We start from the raw sequence: 21519 nt of genomic DNA on the forward strand, positions 1-21519 counted from the left end.
ATCCTGAATATTCATTGGAAAGACTGATTCTGAAGCTGAAGCTCCAATACTTTGGCCACCTGATATGAAGAGCCGACTCATTGGAAAAGACCTTGATGCTGGGAAAGATTGAGAGCAGGAGGATAAGGGGGCAACAGAGGATGAGATGGTTGGATGGCATCACTGACTCAATAGACATGAGTTTGAGCAAACTCCAGGAGATACTGAAGGACAGGGAAACTTGGCGTGCTGCAGTCCATGGTGTCACAGAGTCAGACATGACTTAGGGACTGAGCAATTCAGTCTGAAAGTGTCCTGGTTTGGATGATTAATCAAAGTTATCTTTTTATGCTTCTCTGGAAAATTTTTCATTTTAATTTTATCCAAAAAAGTGTGAGATAAAATTCCATTTATAAGAGAATGTATGAGAAAGTAATTTACTGCACCCCCCCACACACACACACCATTTTCTTATTCCATTATCCTGAAGAGAAATCACTTAGGGCAGAAGGGTGCTCGTGAATAGACCCAGAAGTTTGAATACATTCCAAGGCAGAAGCATCTAAATAGTTACTGAGAAGGCAATGGCACCCCACTCCAGTACTCTTGCCTAGAGAATCCCATGGACAGAGGAGCCTGGTAGGCTGCAGTCCTTGGGGTCGCTAGGAGTCAGACACGACTGAACGACTTCACTTTCACTTTTCACTTTCATGCATTGGAACAGGAAATGGCAACCCACTCCAGTGTTCTTGCCTGGAGAATCCCAGGGACGGGGGAGCCTGGTGGGCTGCCGTCTATGGGGTCGCACAGAGTCGGACACGACTGAAGCGACTTAGCAGCAGCAGCAGCAGCAGCAGATAAATCAGAATGGAACCAGAATCGGGATACAACTGGCAGTAGAAAAGGAAGCCCTTTTTTCTGACAAGTCTCTGTGGAGTTTTCATGTCCTTTCAGCAGCTGTTCTGTCAGGCAGAACTGGGAAAGAGGAATTGATGGACTACCCATGGAACTGAATTACAATTCTTGCCAAAAGTGAAATTTCTTTTTATGTGTACCATCTTTCCATTCCATGACTATGTATTAATTACTTTTACCTTGATGAATGCTATATGTGTTTCATCAAATGTACAATAGATTCCATTTAGAATGTGTATGTAATGCACTTAGTTATGACAACAAAGTATTTTTAGTATGCAAAAAATTAGCAGCTTTCAACCCATCTCTTACAGCCCCTTTCTAAATCAGAGGACTGATCTCCAAAGAAATTGACCAATCATCCCAAGTCCTACAACTTCTAATATGGATTTTAGCACTTCAGAACAAAATGTGGGATGATAGAGAACCCAACTTGCACCACTTTCTCCCCCATTCCTTCCTAAGGTGTAGACACTGTACACTATAGAGAAACAGAAATCCTGAAGAAACTCATACCAACTATATATGCTAATTTAGTTTTTTGTTAGCCAATATGAATAGCCAACTGTGGACCAATAATTATTAAGGAAAATCTGTAAGGCAAGAAGCATAATACAAATGAACAAACAGAGTAATTGGCTTCAAAGGAAACAAGTGAAAAAAATAAAATTATTTTTATCAGAAAGATCAGACTAGTTGCAGTAATAAAATAAGATTAGGTTGCCATAGAGGGTGAGCACTTAAGGAATAAGCAAGAGATTTTGGAAATTGAAAAACAGTTACCCAAATGTAAAAAGTGAAAGGAAATAGAAGACAAAGTCAGTTAAATATGTCAAGATACAGAGCAAAAAAGATATAAAAGTTAAATACGAAGAGCCAATTTAGGACAGTGAGTACCTATTAGAAGTTCTAAAAAGAGTGGAAAATGGAAGAATTAAAACAATCAAGGATGTAATAGAGGAAAATTATCCAGAGTTGAAAAAAGACACAAGTCTGATGAACGAAAAAACCCAACCTGGACATATCCAAGTAAAATTCCAGAAATGTGAAAACTTGAAAAGAATACAGAGAAACAGCCGACTATTTACTTCTACAGTAAATAATACTGCTAAAAACATATTGTAAATATTGCTTATTGTTTTTTACCTATAATGAATCACTTACAGATAAGGCTTTAAAGATTAATTATAGACATACAAGAATAAAATGTAAATATGATTAAGGTATCTATATGAACCCACGTGGTTGTACACTGCCTAACTCTAGGAGGCATTGACTATTAAAATCTTTGCTGATAGAAAGTAAAGATGCTACAGAGGATGAAGAGAGGGAACAATGGAGAGCATAATGTTGAGACAATATGCAGGACCTGAAGTTGAAACAGGGCTTCCCAGGTGGCTCAGTGGTAAAGAATCCACCTGCCAGTGCAGGAGACACGGGTTCAATCCTTGGGTTGAGAAAATCCCGTGGAGAAGGAAATGGCAACCCACTCCAGTATTCTTGCCTGGAAAGAATACTGAGAGCCTGGCGGGCCACAGTCCATGGTGCTGCAAAGAGTCAGACATGACTGAGTGACTAGACAACAACAAAGTTGAAACAAGGACTCGTGGTTTGCTATGTTATTTAACAATTATTAAACTGTAGAAAGGCTAAAAGAGCATGTGTGTGGGTATGTTTATTTGTGTTCATATGTGTGCATAAAACAAAACTCAGAAGAAAGGACAGATGGGAAGCAGTGTGTTTTCTGAATGTCTTCTATTGAGAATTCAATGATATTATCTAAACTTTATTCATCAGAAAGTGGAAGTATAAACATATCAGTCAGAATGAAGTACAAAGAGAAAACCACCAGAACTAAAAATGGAAACTTAGGGAAGGAGGATAAATGGCAGCAGGTAGGACAGGAAATGTAACTTTCTGTTTAATTCCATTTGAATTTTTCTATATATGTATGTTGTTAAATTAATTAAACAATGAGGCCATTATAACTGAGATGGCTCTGATGCCATGGTGGCCTACAAGTGCAAACCAAAATCTAAGCCAGTAAATGCCTTGAGGTGATGGAATCAAAATGCTAAGGACAACCAATCACAACCAGCCAACTAGGCTTTAAGTTACAGTCAAGCAACAGTATCCCTTCTTTGTTTCTGCACTTTCTCTGTGGAAGTCATTCCCTGGGTCCTGTCAGGCAGAGTGCTCTTAAATACTTCTAATCTGGCACTGTCCCATTGGAATCCACCTTTGCTCAAATAAACCCTTAAAATATTTAATATGCTTTAGTTTATCTTTATCGATGTATTATTTGATAATAATAAAGTAGGGGGAGGGGGCGTCAGTCTGTTGTATTTTTTTTTTTCACATCATCAGCAGTCACCCAGTTGCCAATGACTTTGTGGAATGATGCTAGTCGCTCAGGTGTGTCCAACTCTTTGTGACTCCATGGACTGTAGCCTGCCATGTAGGCTCCTCTGTTCATGGAATCCTCCAGCAAGAATACTGGAATGGGTAGCCATTTCCTTCTCCAGGTGATCTTCCTGACTCAGGGATCAAACCTGGGTCTCCTGCACTACAGGCAGATTCTTTACCGTCTGAGCCATGGCATGTACAAATGTACAAAAATCAAACAGATCTCAAATCACTTCAGAATTACTATGCCTCATGTTTTTTTGGCCTTGATGAAATTGAGGCATGGGGTACTATTTTTATATTATAATTTTGTGAACAAATTATCAATGGGTCATACTTCTCATGGGGCATAGAACTCTTTTCTTTTTGGATATTGATGAATTTATCTATTTCAAATATAACTTAGTACTAACACTTCAAGATCTTTATTACATATTGATTCCTCAAATATAAAATATATACATTTTAGTTGAACCTCATCAAAATTCTGTGACTATTCAAGCCAGCCCTGACTATTTCCATTTTATTGATAAAGTTGAGTAAGGTTAAAAAGCTCGTCTTAGGTCACTGAGATTGATGGGCAAAGAACCTGCAGTTAGTTAATCTGTCTCCCTTCCTCTGCACAACATGGTTTCTTAAGGAGAAGGGAAGACTGATAATATTAAAACAAAAAGGTAGCTTTTTTAAAATGTCAAAAACACATTATCACAGAGCAAGAGCCATCAAAACCAGGAAATCCTTGTGAATGTCTCAGCTGTAATCTTTCTCACCCTGAACTCTTTTTGACATTGAACAATACAGTAGTTAAAAATGTATCTTGCAAGACTTCCCTGGTGACCCAGTGGTAAAGAATTCACCTGCCAATACAGGGGACATGGGTTCAATCTCTGGTCCAGATTCTGCATGCCTCAGAGTAACTAAACTCTGAGGCACAGCTACTGAGCCTGTGCTCTGGGGTCTGTGAACCACAGCTACTGAAGCCTGCATGCTCTAGAGCTCATGCTCTGCAACAAAGAAAAGCCACTGCAACAAAGAGAAACCCACGAACCAAACTAGAGAGTAGCCCTCATGGGCCACAGCTAGAGAAAACCCTTGCAATGAATACCCAGTGCAGCCAAAAATAAAATTAAATAAATAAATTGTTGTTTAGTCGCTAAGTCGTGTACAACTCTTTTACGACCCCACGAACTGTAACTTACCAGTCTTCTCTGTCCATGGGATTTCCCAGGCAAGAATACTGGAGTGGATTGTCATTTCGTTATCCAGGGGCTCTTCCTGACCCAGGGATTGAACCCGTGTCTCCTGCGTTGTCAGGTGGATTCTTTACTGCTGAGCCACCAGGGAAGCCCTAAATGAATAAACAAATAAAATGTATCTTGTAAAAAAAGCTACTGAAAAACACTAAAAGTGAAGAGAAGTAAGTTAGAGGAAGAAAAGCAAAAAACTTTTCTTTTTTTTTTTTAAATTTAAAAAAAAATTTTTTTTTTTAAATTTTTAAACTTTACAAAATTGTATTAGTTTTGCCAAATATCAAAATGAATCCGCCACAGGTATACATGTGTTCCCCATCCTGAACCCTCCTCCCTCCTCCCTCCCCATACCATCCCTCTGGGTCGTCCCAGTGCACTAGCCCCAAGCATCCGGTATCATGCATTGAACCTGGACTGGCAACGGGCCATAAAGCTAGCCTTGGTAAATTCAAAAAAATAGAAATCATTCCAAGCATCTTTTCTGACCACAATGCAGTAAGATTAGATCTCAATTACAGGAGAAAAACTTAAAAATTCCAACATATGGAGGCTGAACAACACGCTGCTGAATAACCAACAAATCACGGAAGAAATAAAAAAAGAAATCAAAATTCGCATAGAAATGAATGAAAATGAAAACACAACAACCCAAAACCTGTGGGACACTGTAAAACCAGTCCTAAGGGGAAAGTTCATAGCAATACAGGCATACCTCAAAAAACTTTTCTTAAAATCTATAATCTTTTTAAATTTCTGTGCCAATCTCAGTACTTGCCTTTGTCTTATGAAGCATCATATGATTTAAAATTAAAATTTGGTTGTAATGGAGATTTAAAAAAAAAAACAAACAGTATAGGGTTAATCTACTCACCTCCCTTCCTACATTCCTTAACCTCTTCTTTCTTTGCTCAGTATCTATGCAAAAAAAAAAAGGGGGGGATGGATAAAATGGGTAGGGGACATGGGAATAATAGGAGGTTATTGACTAGGAAGTATAAATTATCTCACACATTTGACTTTGTTTAATATATGCAAGCATGGAGAGAAGTGATTAAACCACAGGTATGAGAGTGCAGACACTGATGGATTCTTTTCCATAATGCTGTCTGATTATGTAAAAGTTAAAATTTTATTAGAAGATCAAAAATCTAATCAGAAAATTTTAGGGAATATTCTGTTTCTGTTTTTCTATTACAGATTGGAAGCTTTGCCTTCATAATACAGAACGTTTGACTTAAATTCAATATAAAAAAAACTTAAAGCAATTCAGTGCAGGAAAGTCACTTTTTCTGTGTGAACCTTTGATGAACTTTATCCAAATTCTAGTTCTTCCCACATTGACTCAGTTTCTGTCCAATAGAACAAGGTGACCTGTCAAAGTAGAAACGACAAAATTCAGTGACTCACAGAAGTGTTTTTTCTTTTATTCCTAAACAAGTGCAAAGGCCTTTGATAAGAGTGATTTTAACAACCTTGTTATCAGTTTGTAGTGAGGCAGTTCCTCTTCCTTCCTCCCCTCCCAGCCACCCCCAATAATAAAGTGCTCACCCAAAAGAAACATTCTACAAAACTTTTAAAGATATGCTTGTTGGTTTGAGTGTAGATATTAATTCTTAGAATTACTTTGAATTTGGAGTGCTTAACTAAATTGTTACTGAAGTATACTCTTTTTTCCTTGACAATTACCATTGCAAACAAGGCAAAATGATTCTTAAATTGGTACCCAGCCATAAAGAATTCAAGTGTAATTTAGCTTAAAGCCTCACTGACTGCTTCAATCTCAATGTCATAAAGAGATGTGTTTGGATCAGGAAGTGATTTACATTACTGGTGTTTAATTAGCCTGATGAGATATGCATAATTAGGAATTATATAACCTCATTATATCTACATTTATCAAATACAAGTGAAAATAATGGGGCTCATTTCTTCCATAGATTTCGGTGTCTTTGAAAAAAGTGGACTATCAGTTGCTGTATAATAAAACAGCACAATGCTACTGTTTTCAAAAATCTAGAGTGATTAATAATATCACTTAAAAAAAATCTAAAGCACTTTTCCCTGGAGGAAGGCATGGCAACCCACTTCGGTATTCTTGCCTGGAGAATCCCATGGACAGAGAAGCCTGGCTGGCTACGGTCCATGGGGTCACAGAGTGTTAGACATGACTGAAGCGAAGGAGCACTCATGCAAAACCCTTTTAGTAAAGGCCAGCAGAGTATAAATTTTAAGACAAGGGGAAAGAAATATAGTTCAATGTTTTTCTGTATCTAATATTCAGTATGAATGCCACTGTCTTTGAGGTTTCTTCTTCCCTAAATTGGCATTGATGACAAAGATTGAGTTTTGTATAGTCCACTAATAAAGACCTTTCCATTCATTTTTTTGGAAAAGATTGAAGTTGTTTAATGAAATATAGTGTTTTCTTCTTCCTTTAGTAACTATTTTCTCAGCACTCTGTATTACTCAGATAATGCTGGAACCTCCCACTGGTCAGAATTTTCAACGCTGAAGATCAAAGCCTTTCAAAATGACATGCTTGTGTGACATGCAATTGCCTTTCACCTAGAAAGAGCAGATTATCAGGTCCCATGAAGGATCTGGGTGTTACTTTACTTTCATGTTAACAAGTTAGCCTGACATAGTTTCATGATGCTGGCAGAAGACACAAGACTCCTGGTTCAGAGAAAGTACATTGTAACGGCATAGCAGGCAGCATGAGATTTATATTTGCATTGATTCTCCCTCTCCTGAGATCCCCATGGGTTTGATATGAAGAGGGCTAGATGGATTCTGTCTATACAGTGGTGCTCTGTCACAACTAAGAAACCCCAACCTTAAGGAATTTAATTATTTTAATAAGATAAAATTTGCCCAACTTTTGTTCTGGGAGAGAGACACTATCTTTATTATAATAGACAATATGCAAAGTTTCTCTGTGATCCAGAGGAAGACCTATCTCCATATTCCAAGTCTATTAACTATACAAACATTCTTGAAAAGATAAAGTCAGTCAGTGCCACTGCTCACAAGACATTCAGAAAATTGAGAGACCATAGAGAATTGCCTCCCAACACTGGTAACCAATGTGGTATGACTTCAGGGGACTGGCTGATATGTGAACCAGCTGATATACAAATATTTAGTGTAATTGACTTTATCTAAGTTTCATCCTTTCAGCAGGTAATTTTTACATACACCCCGCATTTTCCTTGCAGCGCTTCTCATCTGTTACGTTACCTAGAGCTGTGTGTTGTCACTACCAGTGTCCCATAAGTCACCGTTTCAGCAACCATGGTGGCTTGGCTTACTACAAATCTGTATTCTTACCCTATTTTTATTCCTATTTTCTTCATTCTTCAGAAAATACTGCACAATGAACTTTATAAACACCTGGTACTTCCTTTAAGCTTTTCTTCTCTTTGATCATATAACTTGAGATACTTAAAGACATGAGGCATGTTAGCACTTATATTTCTTCTTTTATCTCTTTAAATAGTGATCTCTAGATTCATTTTATATTCTCCTCCTTCTGCATCAGAGTAAGTTATAACAGAGGAAATGAGATCTGAGAGCTGGAGGAGAAGACAAAGCTTAGGGCACACGTACAAAAGTAGGAATCATGAAAGTAGGAAAACCCAATTACACCTGTATTCTCTTCTTTTGATATTGGATTTTAATCTCTATAAGCATACATATCTATTGTTTTCCTATTGTCTTACTGAGTATGCTTGATTACAGTATAGCAGGAATTACATATGTTCTCTATAACCTGTACATACAAAATATTTTGTAACTTCCCTTATTTTACTTAGCTGATTTCATCCTGCTTACACGATTCAATTCCAGGAAAAGATTCAGTTCCAAGTACAGCCTTTCCAAGTATAGATACCTCAGACTCTTTTAAGGAAATATACTCATTTTCAATAATTTAGAACCCAATTTTGACTGTATCTTCTGTTAGCAAATGCTCTCCCCTTCTCATCTTTCTTCCCAATGTGAAAGTGGAAGTTGTACCTGTCTTCACATGGCAAGATATGGGACCACTATTTTGCCTTTTTTTTTTTTTTTGTCCTTTGCTATAGAAAGGTTGGTCTGGTCCCCAAGGGTTCAGTGCTAGTGTCCTCTGCCAATGTGGCTGGTTCTACCTGAACCTGTTGACTATTTTGCTGGTGCTAACTTCTGTCTTGGTTTCTGCCAGTTGCCTCAACTTGCGTGCCTATACTATGTGGTCTCCTTTTCCCAATCCAGAGTCCCTGCTACGTCCTTGAAGCATTTCTGCATTCCCTCACTGACCCACATAGGAGCTGCGGGGTCTCTGACAAGACATGCGGAGGCTGAGGGAGGTCTGGTGCACCCTCTTGGATATGTCACAGTGTTGAATGTCTCCCTCTGCAATCCTACTATACAGCTCTTTGACCTATTGACAGAGAAGCAGAGCACCAACCTTTCATTTAACCTATTTCTGCTTTCTATGGACATTTTGAGTTTCCTTGTTCTCTCCCTTTGGTGGAGGCACAGGGAAGGCAGTGTGGCTGTTCTGGTTCTGACAGGCATCTCATCAGCTTAACTGCATTCCCTCTGAGAAGTGTGCTTTCCTTTCATGGCAAAGACTTTTTTCCTTTTCTCCTTTTCATACAGAATATATCCCTTGCATAATATACTTCATCATTTCACTACAGTTCTAATAAAACTCGAGGATTAACATCTATTAAGCCTATATCCTTATATAAGAATTGGAGTTTAGGGGATTTAGAAAAACCTTATCCCTTTAAACAAAGCCTCAGTTTCAAGAATATCACTGGGTGGAATTTCCTAGTGGTCCAATGGTTAGGACTTGGTGCTTCCACTGCCATGGCCCATGTTCAATCCCTAGTCAGAGAACTAAGATCCCGCAAGTCACACATCACTGCCAAAAAATATATGTGTGTATTTCACCAGGGATTTAAAAATCTAATTTTGGTCAAAAGCTGAGTATGGTTACCTTTTCATGTTACATTCCTGTTTTAATTCCAAACTTGCCTAAGATAATGACCAAGGTTCCACTAGCTGAAGAGGGGAGGGTATCAATACAAGGAAATGTGAGAAAGAAAAGCACATATTAACATATTTTGAAATAGTCCCATAAAACTGGCTCTGGCTAACTTAGTCAAAGGCAACATTTTGGAAGGCCATTGAGTTCCCAGAAAACCAGAGGGAGGCTGAGGGATAAGTAAGAGAATAAGCTGGATCCTAGGGTAATGCAGAGTACTAAGATGTGGAAAGCATGAAGTATAGCTAGGATGCCACAGTTTAAGATCCAAAGGACTGGCAGAAAGCTGAGCTTACGTGGGAGTCTATTCTCTGCCTTTGCTAGGGATGGGGAGAAGGGGTGTCTGTCAGGTTCAGCTTCCATAGTAAGTTGCATGCACCTGGATCACCATCAAAATCACTGCAGATGGTGACTGCAGCCATGAATTAAAAGTCGCTTACTCCTTGGAAGAAAAGTTATGACCAACCTAGACAGCATATTAAACAGCAGAAACATTACTTTGTCAACAAAGGTCCATCTAGTCAAGGCTATAGTTTTTCCAGTAGTCATGTATGGATGTGAGAGTTGGACTACAAAGAAAGCTGAGCACCGAAGAATTGATGCTTTTGAACTGTGGTGTTGGAGAAGACTCTTGAGACTCCCTTGGACTGCAAGGAGATCCAATCAGTCCATCCTAAAGGAGATCAGTCCTGGGTGTTCATTGGAAGGAATGATATTGAAGCTGAAACTCCAATATTGGCCATCTGATGTGAAGAGTTGACTCATTGGAAAAGACCCTGATGCTGGGAAAGATTGAGGGCAGGAGGGGAAGGGGACGACAGAGAATGAGATGGTTGGATGGCATCACAGACTCAATGGATGTGGGTTTGGGTAGGCTCTGGGAGTTGGTGATGGACCAGGAGGCCTGGTGTGCTGTGGTTCATGGGGTCGCAAAGAGTCAGACACGACTGAGCAACTGAACTGAACTGAACACAACTATTGCTGGTGGATCCTGGAGTCTTGGTCAGCCTCCAGAAAGGAAATTAGGGTACTATTAGGAAACCTTTCTCAGGAAGCCCTAATTGGCAAATATATATAATACCTAAATGAAAACAAGAAAAGATAGGGAGGAAGGGCTAAAAAAATAGAAGATGGGGGTCTTCAAAATTGAATTTTTTCTTTGGATTCCATCAAGGATATTATCAAGAACTCTGGGGGTTGATGCATGGTCTTGACCCTAGCCTGCACTCAATACCTCCTCTACCCTCTGCTTTTCTCTGCTTCATTCTTCTCTGGAGACTGCTTTCTCTCCTTCTCTGTGTGTCACCTCTACAGCACTAGAGTTCACAGGTCTTCCATTTAAGTAAAGTGCAGATTTACTCAGTTCAGTTCAGTTCAGTCACTCAGTCATGTCCAACTCTTTGCAACCGCATGAACTGCAGCATGCCAAGACTCCCTGTCCATCAAGACTCCAACTGATGGAGTCTACCCAAACTCATGTCCATCAAGTTGGTGATGCCATCCAACCATCTCATCCTCTGTCATCCCCTTCCCCTCCTGCCCTCAATTTTTCCCAGCATCAGGGTCTTTTCAAATGAGTCAGCTTTCTCATCAGGTGGCCAAAATATTGGAGTTTTGGCTTCAACATCAGTCCTTCCAGTGAACACCCAGGACTGATCTTCTTTAGGATGGACTGATTGGATCTCCTTGCAGTCCAAGGGACTCTCAAGAGTCTTCTCCAAAGGGGCTCTTAATTCCAATTCTAAACTTTTAAGAGAACAAACCTGATTGGACTAGTTGGTGTATCTACAGCTTATTAGCTATCGATACAAGGGGGAATGGGTAGGTACAAAGGGTTATGAAGCACAAATGCCCCTGTGGATGGTGCGAGGATGGCAGTGAGGAGAGAATGGGACATGGAGTGATAAGACAGGCTAAAGTGTCTATTGCAGGTTAATAGTATGTTCACAAGTGACTATATCATAACATTTTGGTAACCCCTTATTATTAAATATTCTTTCATCCCAGGTTTATTCTATTATAAAAAAATGTGGTAGGCTATACTCCAATATAAAATGGTTTTGGTTCTAAAAAAATAAAAATAAAATTTAAACAAACTGTGATAAAAATACTTGGAGGGGTTTGGGGGAAAATGGATACATGTATATGTTTGGCTGAGGCCCCATCAATGTTCCATGAAACTAGCACAACATTGTCAATCAGCTATACCCTAATACAAAATAAAAAGTATTAAAACAAAAAAGATTTGCTACATATTTACAATGGAATACTACTCAGTCATGAAAAAAGAATGAAATAATGCTATTTGGAGCAACACAGATGCACCTAGAGACTATCATACTAAATGAAGTAAATCAGAAAGAGAAAGACAAATATCATATGATATCACTTATATGTGAATTCTAAAATATGACACAAATGAACTTATATATGAACTAGAAACAGACTCATAGATACAGAGAACAGTCTTTTGGTTGCCAGGAGGTAGGGGTGATGGGGGAGGGACAGACTGGGCGTTTGTGATTAGCAGATACAAACTAGTCTACAGAGAATGGATAAACAAAAGGGAACTATATTCAATATCCTATAATAAACTGTAATGGAAAAGAATATGCAGAAAAGTATGTGTGCATATAATATGTATGTATAACGGCATCACTTGGCTGTATAGCAAAAATAAACACAACACTGTAAATCAACAAAAAGGTAAACTGAAAAATATTTACTTGGAGGTAAGTCCCTTTTGATCCCCTTAAGATTAATTCCTAGAATTACATATTAGAATTTTTGATATATGTTGAGATCATCTTCCAGAAAGTTTGCGCCAATTTGTGCCACCTCCAGATACTTAAAAGTACTAATTTCTCTGTACTCCTGCTTGGGTATGTTAATTTGGTTATTAAATATATTAAAATAGTTCATTGCTTAAGTTTGCATGGTTTTAATTCCAAATAAATTTGACCCCTTTTAAATAAGCATATTAGTCATTGTATTTCTTCATCTTTTATTTATTCACTTATTGTGTAAATCTTTACTGATTTTGAAGACTCTTTAGTTGTAAAAAAATAGCAATCCTGTGCCTTATATATATCAAGTATCTCCCCAAGTTATGGTATGCTTTTTGAAATTTTATAACTAGATTTTTAAAACATAGCTTTGAATAGCTTAAACAAACAAACAAACCCATGATTGCATAATAAAACTCAAAATTTAGGCAGAAGGAAATTATTCTTTATAGAGTTATTTAATTTATTTTTTCCTTTGTGGAATATACTGATCTTTTGTTCTGCTTTCTGCCTTTAGGGAACAGAGTATCTGTTGGCCAAAGCCACCAGAAATGAAAGATAGGGAGAGTATTATGCACAAGTGATGTTGCTGACTTGTTGATAGATTTTGTCACATAAATCCAAGATATAGATGATCTATGCTCATTTTATTTAGTCACTTAGGGACAGGAGAAGCAGGAAACAAAGAGAGTGGGTGGTAATGAAGCACCAGTTTTTAGCATATTGCCTCTCTTTCTAAATCTCCTTTCAATTTTCCAATGATATTCAAAGGTCAAGATTTTGCTGAGAGCTGACCAGAATTAACTACTATGTGTCAAATGGAAATTGGCTCAGAACCTAGAGTGTAGTGGGAGGTATTACATTTTATTCCAAGAGATGTTGGCTGAGAGGCTGCCTATTTATGTGCTATGGAGCTTTTCAGATTAGAAAATTAAATTATTTTATCTTTGGCTTTAAGGAATAAATGTGTATTTCCATGCTTTCTAGCCCTAAGTGACACCATACACACTTTCCTAAGTTATATTTTCACCACCACCTGAAAAATATTATTTCATTTTTTGTTGTCACAGTAAGAATTAGTCCTCTTGATGTTAAAGACATTCAGCATTCAGCACAATCTGGATAAAGAGTATTATGAGAATGTAGTAGTTTAATTCAAATTGCTACAGAAAGTTCACTAAGGACAGAACTTTCTAGATGTACACTGTCTAGGGATGACCTTTTCACCAGACAGCTCCTGTAACACCTCAAACACAGTGCATCAGAACTGTGGCAATACACCGTAAGATGACTTCCAGTAGGTCCTTCTCTCCTATTACCCTCTCTTTTTGAACACTGGAAGAACTTGTGACTTGCTCCTAATCAATCAAGTATGACAAAGGCAATGGAATTTCACGCTTCTGATTAAGCTATATCATATGCCATGTTGTGCAAGATAGAGCTAGAGAATCTTCCATTAACTTTGAAGAAGCAAATGGCCACGTTTTGAACTTCCTGTGGAGAGCGCCATACGGCAGGGAACTCTTTCTAAGATCTGACCTGAAGGCAACCTCCAGCTAGCAACTAGTTAGAAGATGGGTTGTTGTTGCATTGTTCAGTCGTCTGCCCAGTCATGTCCAACTCTTTGTGACCCCATGGACTGCATCACGCCAGGCCTCTCTGTCCCTCATTGTCTCCCAAAGTTTGCCCAAGTTCATGTCCATTCCATCAGTGATGCCATCCAGTCATCTCATCTCATTCTGCCCTCAATCTTTCCCAGCATCAGGGACTTTTCCAATGAGTCAGCTCTTCACATCAGGTGACCAAAATACTGGAGTTTCAGCTTCAGCATCAATCTTTCCAATGACTATTCAGGGTTGGTTTCCCTTAAGATTAACTGATTTGATCTCCTTGTTGTCCAAGGGACTCTCAGGAGTCTTCTCCAGCACCACAGTTCAGAGACATAAAATTCTTTGGTTGGCAACCTCAGTTATTTAGCCGCCAAGAAACAAATTCTGTCAGAAACCTGAAAAAGCTTGGAAAAGTGAATCTTCCACAGGCAGGCCTCCAGAGGAAAACACAGCCCGATCAACACCTCAGTTATAGCCTTGTGAGCGCCTGAGAAGAGAATCTACTTAAGTCATGTGCAGACTGCTGATCACAGAAACTGTAAGATAATCAAGAGAAATTTCTGCCGGAGTCCAGTTCCAGCAGCCAGGGAATCAGCCTGAAGGGATGAGTGGTGTCGGTGGACAATGATGTAGCCTCTGACTCGAGGTACGGGACTACATGCTTATTTCAAGCTTCAGGTTCTCTTTTATACTTTGACAAAAGCATTAGGCCAGAGGTTTGACATTTTTAGTTTCCCCCACCCAGATTTATTGTCTCCAGAAATCATTGTTGCCCTACAAACAGAGTTCCTGCTTCAGCGATACTCTCAGAATCGGCTTTACTATCTGTTATCTACTTTCTTTTATGTGTCCTATACTTAACTTGTGATTGTAACTCACATTCCTCAGTTTATTTCTTATCTTTCTAAATCCTGTTTGCCCCTAGCATCTTAAGATCATTATCTCCTAAAAAGGCTTCTAGCTGTTCTTAATTATTCCTAAACCCTAAACTCAGCAAATTTCTTTGACCATAAATATTTCCCTCACAAACAGGTCTCAGAAAACAATCCTCCCCATGACCTCAAGCTGCGGCCTACATGCTCATCCTGGGACATTCTTTATAAAGATCCTTGAACAAATGTCAATGGTTACTTTATTGATTATTTTCTGGGCACAACTGCAGAAGGCATTGTGCTTTCTCATGCTTCTCTCAAGAACAATAAGCACCTTAACATTCCTTCCAGCCAACTCAACTGAAGAAAGGAAAGAACAAGTCAGAATCACAAGGCCTAACTCTTTCATCCCGGAACTGTGCCTGCGGGATGAGGAGAGGGGGTTGGGGCCGTGCCTCCATTTTGTCAGTAACGCCTAACGCGGCTCCTGACAAATTTCTTTAAACTACCAAGCTTATAGGAATTTTGTATATAGCATATAAAACTAACATATAAACCTAAACTCATTACTATCTTTCCCAGGCTTTATACAGACATACATACAGTACAACTTTATTTTACCCATGAAATTCACCTTTGATTCCCAAAGTCAAGCAGCTACCAAATCCTGATGATTTTATATTTAAATTATTTCATTTATGACTCTACTTGTTAATTTCCTCTTTTGTTTTTCTGATTTACATCCTCTTTATTTCCTATCTAGACCACTGGAGATCTTTTCCTTCCCTGGGCCTTTACTGTATCTTTGTCCTGTGCAATGCTGGCACATTACTCCACCCAAAACTGTGCTTCCCAATGCATCTTTTACAGATACCAGTTCCACAAAATTCTCACAGGAGTATAAACTCCAGGAGGGGAAGAAAGGAGGCTACTGGTCCACCACTATATATCCCATTTTAGGCTCTCTTTTTTACTCAAAGTCTTCTTGACTGAGATAATTTGAAGTTAGTGGGTGGTGGATAAGGTGCTAATGTGTGAGAATACTAGCTCAGATAACCAGGTAGTTTTCATAATTCAAGCTTCCAGAACAACAAAGGAAGTGAACTGGGAGGAAGCTTATAAACTTGTGAAGTTGAATATTCTTGATTTTTTTGTTATTATTAAACCACTGTAGTTTGCCAAGTCCTTTCACCCTGATTATAAATCTCAAAGGGAATCCAATCCCATGTGTTTCTGATTAGTTTGCAGCTGAATTATCCAAAAGTTTTGTAAGAACCATTTGAAGTACAAAAATCTTTGTAAAATAAATCTTTATATTTAAATTTTTATTCATTTATTTTTGTTTGCTCATGGTTTTAAGGGGAGAAAGAGTTAGCGGTCTACTGAAGAAGAGTATTGAGAAGGAATATTTTTAGTTAGAATCAGTCTCATGAAGAAATCTTAAAATCTCACAAAATGATCAAATTAATTCTTAAAACTTAGATCTGTTGTTCATATCAATATTGAGTGACAGTAAAATGTCTTGATTTTTGGAAATTTTCTGCCTATAATTAAAATCCACATATCTTAGGTAAATATAGCATTTATATAGTATTAGATTTCAAAATATCTTTGTTTTTTTTCTAGATTAGAGATTACTTTAGATGCTTGGTTGTGTATCATTGACTGTTAATGTGATCTTTTCTTCATTAAATGAGTCATGAGAATGTCCAAGAGCAGAGAAAGCAAGACAGTATTAAGCAAAATAGAGATTACCAAGGTTATCAATCTGTCTAAAGGGCTTAAAAGTTAAATATAAAATTATAATATACATATCTCAAATTGATATTATATATAATCAAATTATGATATGTGTGCAGTAATATCTACTGAGTAAATTTGAAATTGAATGACTGTTTATAAAAATAAAATAAAAATTTGTAGAATTGATACATTTAAAGTGAAAGTGAAAGTCATTCGATCATGTCCGATTCTTTGCAACTCCATGGACTGTACAGTCCATGGAATTCTACGGACCAAAATACTAGAGTGGGTAGCCTTTCCTTCCGCCAGGGGATCTTCCCAACCCAGGGATCAAACCCAGGTCTCCTGCACTGCAGGTAGATTCTTTACCAGCTGAGCCACCAGGGAAGCCCAATACATTTAAAGAAGCATTGCAAATGTATTTTATCATACAGAAAGCACATAGACTAGTGAACTGTTCTCAAAAACTCCATTTTATCCCATTTGTTTGCTAAGTTTCAGTATCTCAGATTCCTGACTGAGGGTGCTTATCTTAGGGAGTGGTCATATCACCCCATTGACTGGAACTTAGGGAGTGGTCATCTCACCCCATTGACTCTGTTTAGAATGTATTTGGTCTGGATTTACACCATTGCATATTGTATCTAAATATAATGGCGGATTTCATGTATAATGAGAACAATAACTTAAAATTATGAAATGGAATTCTTATGAAACATTATTTCTTAATGTTCTGAATTTTATGCCAGTAAACATCCAGGATTGGAGCATACTTCTTAGTGCACAACTCTCTGTTCTTATTGTGAACCATCACCCACTGCATTCAGTACCTCTTAATCTGGCACAAAGGATCTCAGTGCTATCATTAATTTTCTATGAAATTCATGCTTACCATATTCTATGAACAGACCAGGATTTTATAGAACATGTTTGATTCCTTTGGGAAACATGTTTATTTTGGGGTTTCTGAGCAGATACATTTCTGTAGTTGACTAGCAGTTTGCCAAGTAGTTTCTGAAACCTAGCTGTTTTTAAAAGGCCAAAAGAGTGGTGTAAATTGTTGACCACCTGTTAGTGTTCTTATGGAGAAATTACTATCTCGGGTAGAGCAAAGTAGACAATGAATTCTTAGGTGACATCTGGTTCTAGTATTCTATTATTCAAGCACCTCAGATTCATTTATTATTTCATGTAACTTATAGAAGTTTACTTTGGGACTAGCTATGCATAGATTTGTGTCTTTTGGGATACATAAATAGACTTTTCATGGCTACTTCTCTAATTTCACTAATATTTCTTACTAATATCTGATAATCAAATGTTTTTTCAAGAGTAGGAAGATAATACTTTCCATGTCACATTAGGCTTAAAATATAAATCCCTTAGGGAGAGAATATACACCAATTTAAATTTCCACTGAAGTAACAATGACTGAGCCTGTTCAGTGAGCAGATTGTGATAGCAGTTGCTAGATACCCCTGAAGGTGTGAGGAGGGACAAACACCTCACAGGGGAAGGGGAGCCACAGTGAAGATTATGGGGAGCTTTTCTCTTTTAGAGTTGGTCTGTCTAGTTTTATGCTCCCTACAGACAGAAAAGTATTACATTCCATCCACAACTTTAGACTTTGATAGTTAAGTACTCCCAAAGTGTAGGAGAGTACCCTTAAGTGGATAGAGTACAATATTATTTATCTCTACAAATGTTAACATTCTTTCATTATTTTCATTAGGTAAAAAAGGGTGATCAACCTACAGATATTTAAGTTTAGCAATGAATTGCTACAAGAAATGTAAAGAAGTATAAAAGGCAACAGCTATTTTAAATAACACATAAGGAAAGGGAAAGCTAATCTTGAAAATAAATTGCCATTCTAATGAATTAAAACCAAAATTGTATTTTTTGCATCAAATTAAAAAATGTTTTATCCAAATTAATTTGTCACAGCATCTACCTTATTGACACAAATTAGGCTATTGTTTAATCAGAAAAAAATGATAGTAAATACTGATTTTTCATGTACAGTAGTAATATTATGGGCATAGGGACAAATTGGTTTATGTTTGTTTCAGCAGGCCATTTATGACCCTATTAGGAGATGTTTCAAGGGCGTTTCTTAGCATTTTGAACAAAATATTTGTACTCCTACTGAAAATAGCTTAATATGAAGTCCCAAAGGAATCCTGTCTGCCTTATAAAGTTGTTTTTAGAGTTTTGAATTTCTGGCCTCCTCCTTCCAAATGCATAGTGGATATACATTCTAACTCCAAATTCAAGTTTTGGAGAAACAGTATATTTCCCTTCCTAAATATTTGCCCAACTCTTTTAATTGGTCAATTTGCTACATTGAAATGCATAACCTCTTCATCCATAGTTTTTAAATGGTGAAATATAAATTAATTTCTTACTCTGTAATTCCTAATATAGTCTCCACAACTTCCCTTTTCATACATAAAGACACATGCACATTCTTTTACCACCATCTATATATCAACCTGAGAGGCCATGCACTAAGTTGAAAGTGTGGCATCAAATTCTTCCTCTACAACTTGCCAACTGTACACAACCTTTCAGCAAATTACTTACCCATTATAACAATTCCAATTCCTGGTCTATGAAATTGTATCATAATAGCAACCACCAGATACAGTTGCTGTGAGGACAGTCGTTATCAGTGAGCTGTGAGACAGTGAATGTGAAGTTGGCAGCATAGCCCCCTGCATGTATAGTAAAATGTGCTCTCTGACTTTTAGAAATTTTTTCCCTAATATTAATTCATCCCTCTCATGGAGTTTGTTAACTACATCCTATTTTGCTAAAACAACCTCTCTGTTTACTTAATAAAATATAATCTGGTGCAAATATAAGAATTACAGACTGAATGTCAATTTGTGACCAAGTACAGGATATACTGAGGCCATTATCTGGTGAATACACTGTATATAGATAATATAGGTAGCCAAACTAAACAATTTATTGAGATAAGCATAAATAAAATGAACTGTCTGGGAAAGTGTGTTTAATATTTTTTTTGAAATTTAATACTATATAATGTCAGGCAAATCATAGATCCAAGTCTAAATAACTTCTAAGATCCACTTTCTACAGTTCTCATATGATATACATATTCCTCATTTTCCTTTTACTTTTAACTTTTTGTGTCCTTATACTTAAAGGGGTTTCCTTTAGGCAGCATACAGTCTGTCAATCTCTGCTTTTTATTTAGAGTGCTTACATCACTTGCAATTAAGTCTACCTGGAGGCCCCTCTATACTCTGTACAAGGATCTTAACTGGCACGGGCATCATTGGAGAGTAGACAGTGACAAAAATTTTGCTAATGTGTTCTTCAATAGCAATATTTTACAGCAGAAAAAAGTCAGAGGCAGTAGTGAAGTCATTGAGCTTTCTAGTAATCTTTCAAACTGGCATTGGGAAGCAAGTTCCTTTAGAAGTAAGTAATCTTGTAGAGTTCTCAGAAACATTTTGTTGGTTGGAGGAAGTGTAAAGTCAGAATATAGGAATAGAGAGAGGATGTAGCTTTTCAAAAGTGTAATACTAAACTTTCTGATTAGAGTGATTGAGGTTATTAAACTAGAGAAGTAAAATAGACATGACTATATTTGTCTCTATATAGGACTTATAGAATATATAAGATGTTTATCTTAAGTTTTAATCACAAAAATATAGCCATGCTGTGAGTACAGTTTTTAACTTATTTTTACTAATAAAATAAAGATACATTTTTCCCATTGAATTAAATAATTTTCTATAATGTAGTTTTCTATGGAGCCATAATTGTCTATTGTATGATTATACCATGAAGTATAGAACAGTTTCTCTTTTGATGAACACTTAAGACATTTTTTTCTATTTAACAAAAAAATCCCTGTGATATATGTGTATATATATATATATATGTAAATAATATATAGTAATATATAAAACAAATATACATTTATGTCCTATGAATATATACATATATGCACACAATATAAATTATATATGTCTACCATATATATTTATGACAATATCTTTTATATGCACTCAGGATTATTCCTTTAGGATAACTTTCTAGACATAAAACTTGAAGCTTCTGAAATATATATTGAATATAAGTTACTTTTATTTGAATGAGAAATCAGAAGAAATTAAATAAATTTAGTGTAAGAACTATAGAAGGTAGATTTTAGAAGCTATTTAGACTTGAATAAATGATTTGCCTGACATTAGATAAATTTTTCTTTTTCAAAATATATGATCCTAGACTCACAACTCTTCTGTTGTCTTTTTTTAAGTTCTCTTTGTCATAGATGAGTTTCTTTTTTTTTTTTTTTTCTGATAAGCATTCAAGCAATAATGATCACTGCAACAGGGAAAAAAGGGTGTTCTTTATCATCTCCATTATTAATTATTGTCCAGGAAGCTTTAGTCATTTTAATAAAGCAGAAAAGATAAACATGAGAGAAACAGATCCAGTAGGAGATTTTATATATATAATTATTTTAAGGAGTTGCTCACACAATTGTAGAGGTGGCAAGTCCAAAATCTATAGAGCAGGTTCGCAGACTGGGGACTCATAAAGGAAGTGATGTCCTAATTTTGTGGCAGAATATCTTCCCCATGAAAACTTCATTTTTGCTCTTAAGGTCTTTCAGCTGATTAGATGAGGCCCATCCATTTTATAAGGGTGTTCTTTATTTAAAGTTAACTGGTGACACATGCTAAGTATGTCTTACCTTCATATCTTCATAGAAGTACCTAGATTAGTATTTGATTAAATAACTGGATACTCTAGCATTAAATAACTGGATACTCAACTGATTAGATGAGGCCCATCCATTTTGTAAGGGTGTTCTTTATTTAAAGTTAACTGGTGACACATGCTAAGCATGTCTTACCTTCATATCTTCATAGAAGTACCTAG

Source organism: Bos javanicus, chromosome 4 (genome assembly GCF_032452875.1).
Source record: "Bos javanicus breed banteng chromosome 4, ARS-OSU_banteng_1.0, whole genome shotgun sequence".
Classification (NCBI taxonomy): Eukaryota; Metazoa; Chordata; class Mammalia; order Artiodactyla; family Bovidae; genus Bos; species Bos javanicus.